This window comes from Lycium barbarum, chromosome 6, assembly GCF_019175385.1.
Source record: "Lycium barbarum isolate Lr01 chromosome 6, ASM1917538v2, whole genome shotgun sequence".
Lineage (NCBI taxonomy): Eukaryota > Viridiplantae > Streptophyta > Magnoliopsida > Solanales > Solanaceae > Lycium > Lycium barbarum.
Genome location: NC_083342.1, coordinates 13324833 through 13338978, shown reverse-complemented (window position 1 = coordinate 13338978; position 14146 = coordinate 13324833). Strand labels below are relative to the sequence as shown.

The following is a 14146-nucleotide window of genomic DNA, read 5'->3' as shown; positions in this document are numbered from 1 at the left end:
ACCGAGCACCTCTAAATGTACGTCTCATAATCATTTCTAGGTGGACCACAAAGATATCTTATGGGCGTCATACTCTATAAAGACACATATTACAAGCTAGTGACACATCTCTATATAATCATCAACAGCTATGCCCATAAACACAAGCCAACAAGGCTGCCATAATATAATACAACAATATGAACTGATATTCATATGGGACTTCTAGCTACACACATCTGTCTACGAGCCTCTATATAGAATACAGGAATCCATGAAGACGGGGCAGGACTCCTCCATGCCCAAGTATATATATACATAAGAGTAGTACCAATAAATTGCAGCTCCGAAGCAACTGGAGCGCTTTTGAAACTCCACTGATGAAGCTCCTAAGGGTCTGGTCCGTCTACCTGTTTGCCTGTGGGCATGAATGCAGCATCCATAAGAAAGGACGTCAGTACGAATAATGTACTGAGTATGTGAGGCATGAGAAACCACATAATGAAAGTATGAAGATAAAATAATATAGAAGAGATCAACCTGTGCCTATAATTGCCTTTTTAAGGCAGATATCATGCATGCTTGGCTTTAAAAAAAAGAATTTTTCATATATACATATATAAAGTATCTTGCCCGGCCACTGAGGCTCAGTTATATATATAGTATCATGCCCGGCCACTAGGGGTCGGCTATATATAGTAAAATGCCCAGCCACTAAGGATCGATTATATATATAGTATCATGCCCGGCCACTAAGGGTCGGTAATATATATAGTATCATGCCCGGCTGATGTACCAGTAAATTGTGCCACAATTGATACTCTTTTACGAGAAGTTTTACTTGTTTTTAGGCAAGTATGTTTTGTTTTGATGTGTTTTTGTCATGTTTCATGTTAATCGGAAAGTTGGGGTTCAAGAATTAGAAGTTACAGAAAAGTTGCACTGAAGCTTGATTTTCACGGTCCGTAGAAAGTTGCACGGACCGTATCTGTGGTCGTACAAAAGCTGGAAAAACAACAGAATGTCGCTGTAGAGAGATGCTGAACCATGAACACTTATACGGACCCTACAATATTGTACGGGCCGTATAAGTGGATGTGATGAAGGTTGGAAGAAGTTTCACGAGCAGGATTGTACGAGCCGCATAAAGTTATACGAACCGTGGAATGCCAGTTCGTATTGTTCTCTGTAGACACATGAATGAAGGTCGTATAAGTCTTATACGGTCCGTGAAAAGTTGTACGGACCGTATAAGTACCGCCTGGGACTTAAGTGCAAATTCTATAATTTTACGTTTTGAAACCTATAAATAGTCCATTGTAGGGTTTTAATTGTTATCCGTTATTATATTTTGACTTTTGGCTTAGAACATAAAATACTCTCTTGTTTTTTAAGGTTCAAACATCAATTCAAGTATTATCAATTCCCCTTTTCTTCCAAAATAAGCAATTATGAATTCTTCAATTTCTTATTTCTTGTTCTTCGTCATGAGTAGCTAAATTCCCTTACTAGGGTTGTGAACCCAATGATGGGTGTTTTGTGATTGGGTTTGTGATTGATATACACATAATGAATTATTAGGTTTTATTTATTCTTCATTCTTCATTCATAATTAATGGTTGCAAACATAGATTAAAGCCATAAACCTCGATTTATTTGGGAAAATAATTAGGGTTGGTAAGAATAAATAACAAGGAATCAAAGCTTTAAACTTGGTTTAATAAATTCACTTAGGAATACGAAGAATTTACTTGGCATAATTAGTTGTTCTTCATAGTTACTTTCTTATATTTGGGGAAATCATAGAAAGAGATATTCTTTATTTATTGGAAAATAGTAGAGATTCATATAGAGATTAAATGCATTCATATAATGATCCATTAGAAGTATATCAAGATCAATACCCATGATCATACACTCTATCTAACGGGGACAGAACCTTAGTTTCTTTTACCATAAATTACCACCCAAAGCAATTAGTCATAAAAAACCAACTTTTACCAAAATCATCGGATTAAGACATTAGACCTAAATTTAACATCCTACGACTTTAGTAACCTTTTCATACCATATTCCCTATGCAATTCGACCCCAGCCTTGTTGGGTTACTATATTTGACAACGTTCGCGTTATACCTTTGATAGGTGTAATTTGAGCGTATCAAATTTTAGCACCGTTGCCAGGGAATACGGTTTTGAAATTACTAAATAGTGTTTGCTTTTATTAAAGTCTTTTGGTTATTCCATCACACCTTGTTTGCTACTCCGTGTAAACTATGTGAACATGAATCAGAATCAGCAAAATCAACGTACTGGTAACCAGGGGAATCGGTTAAATAATCAGGTAAATGAATTCGATAATGAGAATGTTTTCGCTGATCTTGTTCTAGAGGAGGACTATGCATCTGCCATTGTTCAGCCACGATTTGGAGTTGCTACCGTGAAAATTGTCTCCTCTCTATACCAGTTGTTGAAGCTCTAGGGATACTTTCGGAACTCGACCGAGAGTGACCCTCAACGTCATTTGCAGAATTTTATGGATGTGTGTGCTAATCACATCCAGAACAACGTTCCACAAGATGTTATTCGGCTAAGGTTATTCAAATATTCCTTGGCGGGAGATGTAAGAACATGGTTTGGGAAGCTGCCTCGAAATTTGATTACTACATGGGCAGAGATGGTGACTGCTTTTCTCACGAAATGGTACCCTCCTAGCAGAAAGGCTAAAATTCGTGATAAGATCTATGAATTTAAGCAGTGATCGGGGGAACAACTATACGAAGCCTGGGAGAGATTCAAGGAGTATTTGCAGAAGAGTCCGAATTATGGTTCTCCGGATCACATATTAATGGAGAAGTTCTACTAAGGGCTAGATCCAGTGACGCAGTCAGTTGCTAATAATGCAGTTGATGGTTGTTTCATGAACAAATCTTATCGATGAGTGACCAACATACTTAACAAGCTGACTACTCATAATCAAACTTCGCACTCAAACAATGCTGATGTGGCACCGTATGGTAGTGTTATGATCCAGAATATAGTAAAGGAGAATCAAGATACCCAGTAAACATTGGCAGAACTTGCAACAAATATTTCCTTGCTAACAAAGAAGTTTGATGAATCCCAGATTAAGAAGGTAAATGTTTGTGAGGATGAAAAAGTTTTGCCAAAAGGGATGTACCATACTCAAGATGGTCCGTTCCATGATGGGCCCCCTATGCAGGTTAAATATGCTAAGGGGTTACCAAAGACAGAACTACTAAGGTGGTTACTAGAATCAGAATCAATGGAAACCTCAGCAAGGTCAAGGTGCTTATAACAACTCAGGGAACTACAATAATAATTATGGTAGTGCGAACCAAGGGAGCTACAACAACAACAACAATTTTGGGAACAAGAGTTCCAATCCTTATATACCACCGAAAGGGCAGTCAACAGAGCAAGGTAGTTCAAAGGTTGAAGCAATGCTTGAGAAGATTCTGGCAAATCAGTCTAAGTCTGAGAGGACTTTATCTGGGCTAACAGAGACAGTGGGTTCCCATACAGCGGCTATTCAGAAGGTTGAGTCACTGATGAGAGATATCTCCAGAGAGCAACATCCTCCTAAAAAGGGAGGACTTTCGAGTGACACTATTCTTAATCCGAAGAATGGGGGAGGCGGTGTAGACCGTGTGTTTTCCATCACTAGTAGGAGTGGTAAAATACTCCAAGGGGCTGATAAGAAGGTGGTTGATCTTGAGATGATAGATGAAGAGGATGAGGTGCATTCTAAAGCACCTATTATTGTTGATGAGAATCTTGCTGACAAGAAGGTTGCTGATATTCCAGAGATAGTGAAGGATACTGATAACACGAGCAAGCAGACTGTGAAAGGGGCTCTCCGCCCTTTGACTCAGCTTTTCAAGTCTAAACCTCCCTTTCCCCAGAGGTTGGTAAAGAAGAAGGAGGATGCTAAGTACGAGAAGTTTTATGATCAGTTGAAGCAGTTATCTCTAAATTTTCCCTTCTTGGAGATGCCTGATTTTGCTAAATATTTGAAGGACCTGCTGACCAAGAAGAAAACGGTTCAACATGAAACCGTAAGTTTGACTCACACTGTGAGTTCCATCATCTCAACTACTATTGTTCAGAAAAAAAAAAGATTCTGGGGCGTTCACCATTCCTTGTTCTGTTGGGCACCATGATTTTGTTCATGCTTTGTGTGATAATGGGGTGAGTATTAATTTGATGCCCCTTGCTATATACAAACAATCAGGTTGGGGGATTCCAAGGCTAACTACTATGAGGTTACAAATGGCTGATAGGTCTATCAAAAGACCTGTTGGGGTGTTTAATGATGTACTTGTGCGGGTTGGTGATTTTATGTTGCCCGCTGATTTTATGATTCTTGACTGTGCTGTTGATCGGGACATTCCTATTATTCTGGGGAGACCTTTCCTTGCTACAGGGAAAGCTCTGATGGATTCGAAAAAAATGAAATCAAGTTCCGAATCAATGATGAAGAAGTTACTTTTCAGGCTAGCAAGGGGATGAAGTTACCAAGTGCTTACGAGAGTATTTCGGTAATTGATTCGTTTGATGTTGTTGATGAAACAGTGGAGTTCAAGATGGAAGAAGAAAGTTTGGGTGAAGCTCTAGCTGGTATTCTTGTGAACTTTGATGCTGAGGACATGGAAGGTTATGTGGAGGCAGTTAATTCACTTGTTGGGTTGGGTTCAAATTCTTACCACCCAAAGAAGCTAAATCTTGATCTGGAAAATAGAACAACTCCTCCAGCAACGCCTTCGATTATTGAGCCACCTAAGTTGGAGCTTAAGCAGCTCCCATCACATCTGAAGTATGAGTTCCTTGGTCCAGACAATACATTGCCTGTGATTATTTCAGCCCTACTGACTGAGGAGCAGATTCTAAAGCTTTTGGAGGTATTGCGGGAGTATAGGCGTGCCATTGGTTGGACCATAGCAGACATTCGGAGTATCCCATCTGGGATCTGTGAGCATAAAATCCAGTTGGAGGAGGATAGCAAACCGAGTATAGAGCATCAGAGGAGACTGAACGAGAATATGCAAGAGGTCGTCAAGAAAGAGATCATCAAATGGTTAGATGCGGGAGTGGGTTTATCCAATTGTTGATAGTAAATGGGTGAGCCCAGTCTAATGTGTTCCTAAGAAGGGCGGCATCACTGTTGTGCCGAATGCAAATAATGAGTTGATCCCAACTAGAACTGTCACCGGATGGAGAGTTTGCATGGACTATCGCAAGCTCAACACTACCACATGCAAGGACCATTTCCCCATGCCTTTTATTGATCAAATGCTTGATCGGCTAGCGGGGAGTTCCTACTATTGCTTCCTTGATAGTTATTCGGGCTACAATCAGATCAACATTGCTTTAGAAGATCAAGAGAAAACTACTTTTACTTATCCTTATGGGACGTTTGCATTTAGCCGGATGCCCTTTGGTTTGTGTAATGCACCAGCCACTTTTCAGAGGTGCATGATGTCAATCTTTTCTGACATGGTAGAGGACTATTTGGAGGTATTCATGGATGACTTCCCTGTTATGGGGGATTCGTTTGATGATTGTTTTGGCCATCTGGGTCAAGTGCTGAAAAGATGTGAAGAGATGAATCTCGTGCTAAATTGGGAGAATGACACTTTATGGTGAAGGAGGGGATCGTCCTCGGTCACAAAATCTCTGAAAAAGGAATTGAGGTCGATCAGGCTAAAATTGATGTGATTGCAAAACTTCCTCCACCTATCGCTGTCAAAGGTGTCCGAAGTTTCTTGTGACATGCTGGGTTCTACAGGTGCTTCATCAAAGATTTCTCCAAAATAGCTAACCCAATATGCAAGCCTCTTGAAAAAGAGGCTAAGTTTGTGTTTGATGATAAGTGTCGGAAGGCTTTTGATGAGTTAAAAGAGCATCTCACTACTGCTCCTATTATTGTTTCTCCTGATTGGTCTTTGCCCTTTGAACTGATGTGTGATTCTAGTGGGTTAGCGATAGGTGTTGTGCTTCGGCAGAGGCACAATAAAATTATACACCCGATCTATTATGCAAGCAGAACACTGAATGTTGCCTAGATGAATTACACCGTAACGGAGCAAGAACTGCTTGCCATAGTTTTTGCTTTTGAGAAGTTTCAGGCCTACTTGTTGGGGTCCAAAGTAGTGGTTTACACTGATCATGCAGCCTTGAGATACCTCATGGCAAATAAGGAAGCAAAACCGCGACTTATCAGATGGGTGCTATTGCTGCAAGAGTTTGATTTTGAGTGAGGGACCGCAAGGGCACTGAAAATTAGGTTGCTGACCATCTCTCTCGACTTGAAGAAGCTGGGAGACCTTCTGATGAGCTAGATATAGATGATGCATTTCAAGATGAAAGGGTGTTGGCTGTGTCAATTGAGGTAGCACCATGGTATGCTGACATTTTCAATTATTTGGTAACAGGCATAGTTCCAGAAGAGATCAAGGCTTACCAGAGAAAAAGTTCTTGCGGGATTCTCGCCAATACTATTGGGACAAGCCTTATTTGTTCCAAACATACGCTGACAACATCATTCGGCGTTGTGTTCCCGAAAGTGAAGTGATGGCGATTCTAAAGGTGTGCCATGACTCTCCTGTTGGGGGTTATCATAGTGGTAACTGAACTGCGGCTAAGGTGCTTGAATACGGTTGTTACCGGCCGACTATCTTTCATGATGCTAATCTATTGGTGCGGTCTTGTGATCAATGTCAGAGGCAAGAGAATATAGGCAGAAGGCAAGAGATGCCTATGAATTTTGTTATGGAGGAAAAAGTGTTCGATGTCTGGGGGATTAACTTTATGGGACCCTTTGTGAGTTTAAGTGGTATGAAATACCTCTTGGTTGCTGTGGATTATGTGTCAAAATGGGTAGAAGCGATGACGTTACCTAATAACGAGGCCAAGAGTGTCATGGGGTTCCTCAAGAAGAACATATTTACTCGATTTGGTACTCCGAGGGCTATAACCAGTGATGGTGGATCCCACTTTTGTAATAGAGCTTTCGCAGGATTGATGGAGAAATATGGTATAAAACATAGGGTGGAAACACCTTATCATCCTTAGACAAGTGTGCAAGTTGAAGTATCCAATCGGGAGATCAAGAGTATTCTAGCAAAAACAGTGAATGCAAATAGAACTGATTGGGCCCACAAGCTCGATGATGATCTATAGGCATACCGGACTGCTTTCAAGACTCCGATTGGAACTTCACCCTTCAAGCTTGCGTTCGAAAATTCTTGTCACTTGCCGGTTGAACTTGAGCACAAGGCCATGTGGGCTTTGAAGAAATTGAATATGGATTGGGAAGAAGCGACCAAGCTCAGGTTGTTTCAACTAAATGAGATGGATAAGTTTCGGTACCAGGCATATGAGAGTGCATCACTATATAAATAAAGGATGAAGCAATGCCATGACAAGAAAATCTTTAAGCGAGAATTCTACAAGGGTGATCCTATCTTGCTGTTTAACTCTCGGTTGAAGTTGCTACCGGGTAAGCTAAAATCAAGGTGGTCTGGTCCGTTTGAAGTGTTAGGTGTTTCACCCCATGGAACGATTGAGTTGAAGTCCGGAGATGGAACTCGGACATTTAAGGTGAATGGGCAAAGGTTGAAGCACTATCACGAGATGGTTTTGGAAGATAGAATTGTTGACCGATACCGGTTGAAGCACCTCGGAACAAACAATGATCTGGTGTACGCAAATAAGGAGTGAATAGCTACCACCGTCGTGCCGCGACATTAAATCAAGCGCTTCTTGGGAGGCAACCCAAGTGTAATGTTTATTTTCATTCTTGTTTCTGTTTGAATATAGGGTAACGTTTGTTTTGGTGCAAGTAAAAAAAAAAGAATTGCAGAAAAATCACTGAAGCCTGGAAGAACTGGACTTATACGGACCGTATAATATTATACGGACCATATAATCCAGTCGTGGAAGGTAAGGAAATCAGGCAGAACACTGTTTGAAGACATCCTCCATATACGATCATTTTCATGGACCGTATAACATTATACGGGCCGCATAAATTATTGTGTAATTAGGATGTGCTCAAAGATGGGATAGTGAATAAAATTGATGTTACACGGACCGTATATTGTTATACGGCCCGTATATTTTAAAAAAAAAAAAAAATATATATATATATATACATATATTTGGCGAATAGAGTCCTGTTTTACTGTGTCGCTTGCATTATTTCATTGCAATATCGTTTTAAATCTTTTAACCTTATCTGACCCCCTTATTATGCTTCTATTGAGCCGAGGGTCTCTCGGAAACAGCCATCCTACCTTGGTAGGAGTAAGGTCTGCGTACATTATACCCTCCCCAGACCCCAAGATGTGGGATTTCACTGGGATGTTGTTGTTGTTGTTGTTGTATTTGGCGAATAGAGGGTTTTTAAACCTTTCACCTGCCCGTTTTCTTTCATTTGTTCCATTCCCTCCATTAAACCCACAACCACCATAGACCATCCTAGGATCACATACTATCATCCACCTTCACCCACTCGAATTCCATATTCCCAAACCCATAAATTCATCCAAGCAACCATAAACACCCAGCAAAATCCATCCCCACAGTCAAAACCCTCTGTTCAAGATAACAATTTTTTTTTCTTTTCTCTTTCTGCCATTGTTTTGCACAAGGTGTTCTTCAAAGACCCTTCTCAAAATCATCAAGGCACAAGTATGTTAATGTTTCAATCCGAAATTTTGCTCAAATTGGTGAAAGTCTTGTGTTGGATATTGGTATACTTAAGATGTTGGTAAACTTTTCCATGGTTAAAGATTTTCTAAAATAGGGATGAGCATAATAGGTTGTTATAAACTCAGGCGGTGATTCAACACTCTATTGCGGCGGAGGGCATTTCATCTGAAGATTCTAAAATTTTGGACTCGGATGTTGTTATGCCCGCCAATACAAATGTCTTAAAAATGCTAATGAATTGTAAAATAGGAAAAATGGGTGAAGTCTGAGTAACCCCACCCCCGTAAAAATTGAAACCATGGAATACTATGTATGTGATGATCTGCTGTAATCGAAAAGTCGTATAGGATTGACACGTTGACGGAAGCCCTTGTTTTTTAATAACATGAACCAGGCTGTTATACGGACTGTATAATGCTATACGGTCCGTGAAACTAGTTCGTGGTTCACAAACAGGTTTCTGAGTAGTCTGTGTCCACATACCCTGACTTATATCGGCCGTATAATATTATACGGACCGTATAAGACTTATATGACCAAAAAAAAAAATTGACACACAGGAATATGTTTTCATTCAATTGTCCCTTGTGGGACTCGTCACTAACAAGGTTTCTTTTGCAGGCATGGTTCAAAAACGCAATGTACGAAGGGTTAGGGGCCCCGAGCTATTAGGGGCTGAGGTCGAGCCCGCGACCAACCAGAGGAAGACCTTCGCTTGCGGGATGAGAACTCAGACGATGAGGTCATACCGGTGAAAAAGGTCAGGGGGGATAGCAATCCTCACCCTCAACCATGACTCCTTCCGCCTCGGAGGGAGGAGAAAAATCTGGGGAAGCTGGAACAGAGACAGGTGACTCCTCAGATGATGAGGGCGATTCGAACAAGTGTGGCTCGTTTGAGCCGATAAACACCCGAGCTCCAAACTCTAATGCTTCGCCAGAATCAGCACACGGCAAGCGCCGGTTGGTTCTACGAAGTAAAACAGTACTAGATGATGCTTTGCGATTTGGAGTTCCGGGGTCAAAGAAGTTGTACGAGGAGGGTCTGTCTATTATCAAGTGTGGGGGTGAGCCAAATCGAAGTATATGGGAGGAGAGGAAATTGGTGTTCAAGGGTCTTGAGGCTCTTCCCAACACAACCGAAACACTCCAATTCTACAGGTTAGAGGTGTTTGCTAAACCTGCTGGGGAGGTTTGCCCGGAGATTGTGTGGGAGTTTTATGCCAACTACGGGGCTGAGTTGTTGAGGATGAAAAAACCCAGTCAGACTAATACTGCTCTCCCGTTTCTTGATGAAATTACGGTGCAGAATGTCAAGGTTGACATCTCAGCTGAGGCTATCAACAGAATTTATTTCGGGGATGACTTTCAGGCACCGGAGGATGATAAAGAGTACTTCGATAAGTTGAATCGCCGAAATCATCAGTCGGTGGTCCAGTGGTTAGCAGCGGTAATTGCCCACCTGGAGGTAGAATATTGCCCACCTGGAGGTAGAATGGGTGACCTAGCAGAGCCCAAAGATTGTCAAGGGCTCACGCAATAAGGAAGCTCGATTCTGGTGGCACCTGATGAGGTACAGACTGTTACTGACCCAGAATTACAATACAATCACGGTTGCCCAGGCAGTGTGCATTGCATCAATAATGAGCTGTGCAGGCGAGCTCAGGTTGTCGGCATTCCGGATCGGGGCCAATGCACCAAAAATAAGAAGTTTGGGGACTGGCGAAAGGTAAAAAGGGGGATGCACCAGAGATATTTGTGGTCCCACCAGATGCAGATATAGAGGCTCCACCCAAGTCCGAGTCTGGGGCCATGGGAGATACTATTGCTACTGATCCGGAGATGCCTGAAGCTGGTAGTATGGATGCTACAGCTCAGGCCCATGCCACTGACCCTAATACTGTGACGGTTGAAGTGGCTACTGGTACCACTGCCACTACTGATCCACTAGCTCCTCCTGCCCCTGCACCCGCTACTTCTGTGGGTCCTACCACTTCATCTGCTCCATCTCCTGCAGTGCAATCTGGGGTTGATTTGTTTACATTTTCGAGAGCGAGTTATCAAGAGTTAGCCTTCAAAACATTAAAGGCTGAAAAACAACTTGAGGCGATCTTGCAGCAGCTTAAGCCCCAAATAAATAAGCAAATCAACATTGCCAAGAGAGAGATTCGAGAGGAAAATGCTCAGTCTCACGAGGTTTTCCAAGAACGATTGGACGGGTTTGAGACGAGGTTGGTTGCTTTGGAGTAGTCGAAATCAGGGGGCAGTTCAGTTGCATTTAATATCGAATTGGAAAAGCTTAAGGCGGAATTGGACGCGCTGAAGACGTGTGAGCGAGTAGAGGAACCTATTCTGGCACCGCACAACAACATGGATATTGATATCCCAGTCCAGAACCTGCTCGACTCTGAGGAAGAAGGAGAGAAAGAAGAAAAGGCTCGGGGAAAACGGCCACTAGATGCCGTAGTAGAGGATGTGAATGAAAGTAACAAGAGGCTGCACAAACTGGAAGACGAGATGGTGCAAGCCGCTTCCTTGAACTCGTTGCGCAAAAACTATCCAGATCCAATGGGTGTGTCGGGCAGCCAGCCACGAGAGGCGACGCCTGATATTGCTGTTTCTGAGGCAACACAGTCCCGAGTCGAGGAACATAGCGCCTGGGGCGCCCAGGTATCCCTCACCATTTTTAATATTGTACCTAGAGTTGATGCATTGGGGACATTGCATGATCTTTAGTTGGGGGTGAGGGTACCTGATCCGGGGAATATTGTAAATATTTGTTTAGGAACCCTCTCGGCTTTTTTTGCCCGAGTTCTTTTCCTGAGGGGTTTTATTTTGTTAAAACTGGCATGTTTAGGATGTTGCTTAGGTTGAGTAGAGTTGTTTTGACTTATTTGGTGTTGTTCTGTAACTGATGGCATGTTGTTATTGTTTGTTGGAAATTGTGGACCCCTCGAAACTTGAAAAATGCATACCTAGAATAGTCATTGGTTGACATGTTTGATTATTTATATGACATTACTATTGTTGGGGTATTGTGTGTGTGACGAATGACCACTTAGGAGGTCACAAGTGTAAAAATAATTGTCCTTATGCCAATGTGCGTGTGAGTTGCTAGTTTGGTTCTGTTTATGCATGTATAATCCAGAACTTGCCTGGTTGGTCTTGCTTGAAATCCAAAAGTTAGTTTGGTTGAGAAATGATCTTAGGCTTTCTTTGTATAAATAGTCACTTTGCCTAAATAAGCCGTACCAAATTGCAAATATCCCTAGTTTTCCTTTTTGAGCCTTTTGACCTTTTCTTTGGCTAGCCAATTACGAAACCTTACCCTTTATGAAATTAATCCATTTTCGCACCCGTTCCCTCCTTGACGCGACTATATAGATGAGGAAAAATGCCTAAGTTGGGGGTGAATAAAATGTGGAGTAGATGTAGAAACATAAGTTGGGAGTGGTGTTGCTAGTGGAGATTCGATGTGGTAATTGCAGAGAAAAAATAATAATTTGGAAATCAGAAAATTGTGACATAAAAAGAATTGTAAGTTGGTTAGGAACAAAACCACATCGAAGTTGAAAGCTTGAAAGAAAATAAAGGGGTTGGAAAGAAAAAAAGGTGAATTAAGGTGAAGAGATGTTGTAGCGTTCGAGGAGGGTGAGTCACTAATATCCAAAAAGTATCCTGCCCGTCCCTAAGCCTACATTACAAGCCAAAACAATTCCTAATGTGATCACAACCGAACAAGCCTAGGATGAAAACATAGAAAATAAGGGCAAGCATATGGTATTTGCATGTGTAGATATGAATTTCTTTGTGAGTGTGAGTGTTTTTTCTTTTCTCATTCGTCTTCATCCCATTCTTATTAGATATATGTTTGTTGGGACATTCTTTGGTCTATGTGAGGGCATAAGGATGAGAATTGAGCAATCTGAAGTGACCGCCTAAAGTAGCGTTCATGTGCATCATAATATGTTCGATAATGTAATGTCATGCATTGAAGCTTCATTGTTAGTCATAGCATTCTTGGGTTGTGTATATGGTTTGAAAATTGAAAAATGGGGTGGTCCGTGGAAGAAAAAAGTGCATGCCAGTATTTCGGAAACAAAACCATTGTAGACACTATTACTCTGTGATATTGAGGTGTTAGTCGAGTCATGTTTGTGTTGCACTTCTTGCTTGAGGACAAACCAAAACTTTAACTTGGGGGTGTTGATGTGCCGGAAAATTGTGGCACAATTAATACTCTTTTATGAGAAGTTTTACTTGTTTTTAGGCAAGTATGTGTTGTTTTGATGTGTTTTTGTCATGTTTCAGGTAAATCGGAAAGTTCGTGTTCGAGAATTAGAAGTTACAGAAAAGTTGCACTGAAGCTTGATTTTCACGGTCCGTAGAAAGTTGCACAGACCGTATCTGTGGTCGTACAAAAGTTGGAAAATCAACAGAATGTCGCAGTGGAGAGATGCTGAACCACGAACATTTATACGGACCGTACAATATTGTACAGGCCGTATAAGTGGATGTGATGAAGGTTGGAAGAAGTTTCACGGGCAGGATTGTACGAGCCGTATAAAGTTATACGAGTCGTGGAATGCCAGTTCGTATTGTTCTCTGCAGACCCATGGATGAAGACCGTATAAGTCTTATACGGTCCGTGAAAAGTTGTACGGACCGTATAAGTACCGCCTGGGACTTAAGTGCAAATTCTGTAATTTTACGTTTTGAAACCTATAAATAGTCCATTGTAGGGTTTTAATTGTTATCCATTATTATATTTTGACTTTTGCTTAGAACATAAAATACTCTCTAGTTTTTGAAGGTTCAAACATTAATTCAAGTATTATCAATTCCTCTTTTCTTCTAAAGTAAGCAATTATGAATTTTTCAATTTCTTATTTCTTGTTCTTCGTCATGAGTAGCTAAATTCCCTTACTAGGTTGTGAACCCAATGATGGGTGTTTTGTGATTGGGTTTGTGATTGATATACACATAATGGATTATTAGAGTTTATTTATTCTTCATTCATAATTAATGGTTGCAAACATGGATTAAAGCCATAAACCTTGATTTATTTGGGAAAATAATTAGGGTTGGTAAGAATAAATAACAAGGACTCAAAGCTTTAAACTTTGTTTAATAAATTCACTTAGGAATAAGAAGAATTTACTTGGCATAATTAATTGTTCTTCATAGTTACTTTCTTATATTTGGAAAAATCGTAGAAAGAAATAATATTTATTTATTGGGAAATAGTAGAGATTTATATAGAGATTAAGTGCATTCATATAATGATCCATTAGAAGTATATCAAGATCAATACCCATGATCATACACTCTATCTAACGGGGACACAACCTTAGTTTCTTTTACCATAAATTACCACCCAAAGCAATTAGTCATAAAAAACCAACTTTTACCAAAATCATCGAATTAAGACAT

The 14146-nt window shown here is 40.8% G+C and overlaps 1 non-coding gene across 1 annotated transcript; it reads right to left on the bottom strand.

Moving 5' to 3' along the window:
• Positions 1–2703: 2703 nt before the first annotated feature.
• On the bottom strand, positions 2704–2810 carry LOC132600982 (small nucleolar RNA R71). Its single transcript, XR_009567436.1, has one exon. It is a non-coding gene; the product is annotated as a small nucleolar RNA R71 (small nucleolar RNA).
• Between the last annotated feature and the right edge of the window lie 11336 nt (positions 2811–14146).